The 6,000-nt window shown below is 35.3% G+C and overlaps 1 pseudogene; it reads left to right on the top strand.

Moving 5' to 3' along the window:
- The first annotated feature begins 850 nt into the window (after positions 1-850).
- LOC107514640 lies at positions 851-1,215 on the top strand (annotated as a pseudogene).
- The last annotated feature ends 4,785 nt before the right edge of the window (positions 1,216-6,000 follow it).

Genomic DNA, 6,000 nt, shown 5'->3' with positions numbered 1-6,000 from the left:
ATTGACCATTCTAGTCTTTTTTGTGACTTGCCAGATGATACCCTTTGCCCTTTTCCCCATTGGATTGTACTTCTCTCGTCAACTAAAAGCTGTAAATATTCTGGATATATACATGTACACATTGGAAATTTCTCCTTTCTGACTTAACCTTACCATTGTGGGCTAATCTGTTTTCTTAACTGCCAAACTAGGAGGTTAACATGTTTTTACAGTATCTGTCATGTGAGAGAAAACTGGGAACATAATTCTCAGTTCTGAATATGCAGACATCTTTCAGAAAGCACCCAGGATTCACAAACTTCAGTAACATTACATGATGGATTTTTGTTATCAGAATGAAAGGATGTAATAAAAGTACGCAAAGAGAGAAAGACAGAGGAGAGAAAGAGACTAATTCCAGAGAAAAAAACAAAAAGCTTTACTGGAAAGAAAATATAATCACATCATACTTCTTGGCCTTCTGAGTAATATTTACAATCATAAGAAATCTGTCAATTTCCAATTTTAAAATCAATCTATACACAAACATGTTTACTGAAAAAATGCAAATGCCCCAGCCACAACAATGAAAAAATATTAATGTCCAAAGCAGAAACTGAAAAAGTGGAGAAAGAAGTAATGAATGCCATCTTTAATTTATCAAGTGAGGAGTTGAGATACTATCTTTAACTGATGGAACAAGGAATAAAAATATAACTTACAGAGGTAACACACGGTGGGGGAAAATATAATTAAAGAGGAAAGGACTCATAAAAATGAAGTAAGTTAAATCCTTACATAAGATAGTGGAAATCAGTATGTTAATATTTATAATAATGGAATGATGCTATTTAAATACAGTGAAGTGAAGCCCAAAGACTTAAAAATTCTTCCTTGTGCTCATTTGGTGCAGACCTCATTCCTCCTTTGTGAAATGGCAGTTGAGGAGACTCCAGTGTTCACCATGGCCAACAAAAAGTCCAAGGTAAGAGGCCCAGTCAAGACTGAGAACAATGATTAATTTTAAAGTGGCAAAGCAGGATGGCTCTATGGTGCAGTTTGAGATTAACAGTAAACTAATGAAAGCTATTGCAAATGACAGAGTTTGTCAATGAGGCAGATCAGATTCCAATTTGATAGGCAAGGCTTAATCAATGAACCAGGCACACCTGCATAGCTGGACATGATGACAATACCATTGATGTGTACCAGCAGCAGACAAGAGGTGCCTACTAAAAAGAGAACCTACTACCTTATTCCAGAACGTGTTCCTCCAGACCAAGATGTTCTCAATTAGAAAATCACAATTTTCTTTCCTCTATTATACAGTTAACTGATGTATGTGCACAAGCATTTGCATTTTTTAAATGCCCAATGGTACGTTTTCATCAATATCAAATGGAGATGAGATGGGGGAAATACTAGTCCTATGAAGATACCCTTTTCTCCATTAATGGTATGCTCATTCAGCTCTTATCTTTATATTCCAAAGTTATTTTGCTCATTGTTTAACCAAAAAAAAAAAAAAGAACATAAAAATCTTTGCATACTTTGTTCCACTGGAGAATTTTAATGTTTTTCATTTATCATTGTTAAACCAAGGACTATTTTATAACTTTTTTTGTATGTAGCTGTTAGATGTAGGGCAACCTATCTTTAAGTAGAAATAAATTAAAAGAAATGAATCTTAGTTTTCCCTTCAGGTCATGCATTTGCTGTTTAAACAAACTTGTTTAAAATGAAACAAACAAAAATTCTTCCTTGGGATTATGAGGGTAGGAGAGGAACTATGGCTTTTTTGATCCACATTAGATTTTTAAAGGCAATATGCAATATTTTAAACAAAAATCTACTTTTTACAAAAAAAAAAAGGAGTATAAACTTTGTGCAATTTCCAGGAATCGGGTAAAAGATTATGTGCTGTTAGTAATTGTGAACTACTGGGGTTAAATACTTTGCCTTTTTGTCTATTTGCTAAATGAAAATCAGGATTGAAGTATGCTTTGTCAATATCTTGGCAGTTATCACAGCCTTTCTTGATTTGAGGTTAACATCATAGAGGTGAACCTACTCACTATAACAAACATTTATTGCCCACTATGTGCTCTGCACTATGAACCAGAGGTAGAATAACCTTTCAAACACCAGAATAAATTTAGTCACCTATTTTGAATATTTCCAAGATGTGCTCTCTCCCACCCAAACACATTGTGTTCTGAAATTTTACTTTCGTGATCTCAAACCTCTTGGTATACTAAATTGCCCCAAAATCTTTCTGGGAACTGAAATCCTGATGCTGAACACTAATTCCTGTATTTATTCTAACCTACAACCTGCAGCTAGATCGTAGTGACCAATTACTGCTTCGACTGCATCAGTCTTGTTTCCTGACATCATGTTTCAACACAATGACAGATCATTTGCCTCTTGTCTAGTATGCGTTCTTCCTTTCTGGAAATGTCAGTTTCCTGCTATTGACAACTGCTTCCATCCAAGAAGTTGATAACTGGTAACCCACAGAATTGGCCTACAGGTAATGTTGGCCCATAATGTCCCATCTTAAATTTTTAAACAGAACTACTTTTGTACCAAATTTGGAAATATTTCTAACTTCTCTAGAAAAACGAAACCTGGCAACCCTAACCAAACATTACATATGGCATAAACCTAGTTTATAAGAGTCATGAGTTCACCACTCTCCGTTGGCTTGTTTCACTCATTTCCACTTCCTGATGCTTGTAGGTATTTTAGTTTGAAATCCCTAGTCTAGCTTACTTGTATTCTAAACTGGCGTTAATCTTTTACCATGAGAGCTAAACTTCCAGAATAAAACAGCTTTTTATTCTGGCAGACATCGCATAGGAAAAGCTACTTCTTAGAATTCCTTCTGATCTTCCTGGAAAAACACAAATTACATTGTTTTTCAGAATGGTTCTGTCCAAGAGATCTTTGCTGTTGGAAAGGGTTATTCTTTAGCTTATCAATAATACCTTCTTAAAGATCATGCTCAAAAAAACAGCATGATTGTGTCAAATTTAAATTGTACACGTTCAAATAAAGGTACATGTCTATCTGGACCTTCAGTCTGTTTTGATAAAATAATTAACCCACTACTCACAAATTATTAGCTGAATTCAGCAATTATTGAGTGCCTCTTTTTAAGTACCACGCAGTAGCATGCTACTTTACAGGAATGCACTGAACAAGACACACTCCTGCCTTCGAGGCTGCAGTCCAGTACAAACAGGCAACATTGATGGTAAAGTATCTGCTGCAAGGAAAGCACATATGAAGGTCATCACGGAAGGCTCAAGGGTGTATATAAGAAAATAAACTCTAAACTAAAATTTGTTAAGTGTGAAGCAACAAAAGTTAACAAAATCAAAGTGGTAAGGTAAGGAGATACGGTGTTCAGGTAGAGAGATGTGAGAGCTTGAGCTTGAGTTGAGGACCATGGGGGAACGGCAAGAAATGAAACTAGGCGAATAAAGGATCAGATTATGAAAGGTCTTCTGAGCAAAACAAATAAAGCCAAATCGTCATTCTTGACTCCTAGCCCTTATGCCACTTCTAATCGTTCAGGTTTTATCCTGAGGGAAAAGGAATCATTAAAAGAAAGAAACAGGAAAAGAAACTAAAGAAACACCAAAAGGAATAATCCAGAGACCAATAAGAAAGCCCAGAATTGCTCTGATAAAAACGATATCAAGAAAATTAGAAGCCAAGCCAGATTAGGAGAAAATACTTACAAGACACATCTGGTAAGACTTTGTATACTCGAAACACACAAAGAATTCTTAAAGCTCAACAAGACAATAACCCAATTAAAAACTGAGCCACAGAAAGACCTTAACACTTTACCAAAGAAAATATATAAAAATATGCTCCATATTATGTTCTCAGGGAAATACAAATTAAAACAAGGAACCACTACACACCTATTAGAATGACCAAAATCCAACATCACCAAATGCTGGTAAGATGTGGAGCATCAAAAACCTTCATACGTTACTGGTGGAAATTCAAAATAATACAGCCATTTTGGAAGACAGCCGGGCAATTTCTTATGTTAAACAAATTTTTACCATACAACCCAGTAATCACTCTCCTCAGCACTTACTCAGAGGAGTTGAAAACTTGTGTCCACACAGAAACCTACACACAGATGTTTATAGCAGCTTTATTCATAATTAACAAAACCTGGAAACGATCAAGATGACCTTTAGTAGATGAATGTATAAACTGTGGTACATCCAATGGAATGGTATTCAGTGCTAAAAAAAAAAAAAAAAAAAAGTAAAAAAAGGCTATCAAGACATAAAGACACTGGAGGAAATTTAAATGCATATTACTAAGCAAAAAAAAAAAAAAAAGCAAATCTGAAAAGGTTATATACTGTCTGATTCCAAAAATGTGGCATTCTGGAAAGTTAATACCATGGAGAAAATAGTGTTTGCCAGGAGTCAGGGAGATGAAAATCAGAACACGAGAGGATTCTTAAGGTAGTGAAAACAAACACTTTGTAATTGTGATGACTATGTCATTATACTTCTATCCAAACCCATAGAACATTCACCAAGAATGAACACTAAGGTAAACTGGACTTTGGGTGATTATATCAACATGTTCATCCTTGATTTAAAAAATAAAAAAATAAAACCTTTATGGTGAATGTTGATCAAAGGAGAGGCTATACCTGTGTAGGGATAGGATATGTGAAAAATCTCTATTCTTTCATCTTGATTTTGCTCTATGCTCTTAAATAAAGTCCAAAGGGGGGGAGGGTAGAGGAATTGGTGGCATTCCAGAACATAGTAAAAGGGATTAGACATAACGGATACTTGATCCAAAGTAGGAGTGTAAATACAGGTTTATAAATATGGTATCTGAAAGTTAAAGGCCTTGGTTTCTATCTTCATAAATTAGAAAGCAGACGTCAAGACAAATGCATGTGTAGTGGTGGCAGGGAGTGATGAAAAGTGAACAAAGATTTGAAGAGATGTGGAAGAAATGAGTGGAAAAGGTGACTTACACTTATTAAGAACTGCTTTGCAACATCGTGAACCCAACAAGGGCTGAATCATGGAAATGTTATACATCTACAGGGTATGATTAGTTAGAAATACAAATTTGCAAGGTTGTATGACTGTCTTTAGTAGTATGGCTCTATAACAAATACTCTTCAAAGAGAAAAAACAATCAATTTATTTAGCACCTACTACATAAGTAACGTGCCAAAGACTTTCATGAAGAGAACTTCCAGGAGTCAATAAAACAGAGGAGTAGAAAGATGTCATGAGGCCAAATGGAGCAATAGTATTTACAAATTGCTTTTTATTTTTTTTAATGAACAGCTCTCAAACTGATTCAAACTCCAGGTACAAATAATCTGGAAGAATGACCACCACATTCTCTTTGGACAACTATAGAAACTACCTTTGCAGAGAACCAGAATTGTCACATAAAAACATGGGCATTAACAAGTTTTTGAGGGAGAGGAGCAATGTCTTACAATTGGGAGAAAATAGAAAATATTGAGATATTCACAGGAAGCTAAATTTACAGGAAAATAAAAGTCTGAGATATAGAGGGTTTTCAAAAACATTTTAAACTAGCCCTGGTGAACAGAAGGAATTCTGGTTTTAACTTAACCAAGTCAAAGCGCAATCAGGACCAATTATGGTTCCTGGATCCTACTATTTTCCTCCACATCACCAAGTCAACATTGACAAGGAAAAACAGTGGCAGCCTCTGGTAAGGCGAATACAAATTTGGGGTCCTTCCTGAAGAGACATGGAGTGCCAAATTGCAGCTAAAAAAATCAAAGGCACTCCAATTCCTAAAGAAAATCTGTATCCCTAATGTGGTATTCAAGGATCTTTACATGTTAGCCTGAGTTATGTTATTTCTATTCTTTACAACTTTCATTCACATAACTCTGTATTGTTTTCCAAATTGTTCAAATCCAAGCAATCCTTCAAGACCTAGTTCAGATGCCACCTTCCCCTCACAACAGTGTAG

Source organism: Rousettus aegyptiacus, unplaced genomic scaffold (genome assembly GCF_014176215.1).
Source record: "Rousettus aegyptiacus isolate mRouAeg1 unplaced genomic scaffold, mRouAeg1.p scaffold_m13_p_6, whole genome shotgun sequence".
NCBI classification, from domain to species: domain Eukaryota; kingdom Metazoa; phylum Chordata; class Mammalia; order Chiroptera; family Pteropodidae; genus Rousettus; species Rousettus aegyptiacus.
This window is presented reverse-complemented; position numbering and strand designations above follow the sequence as displayed.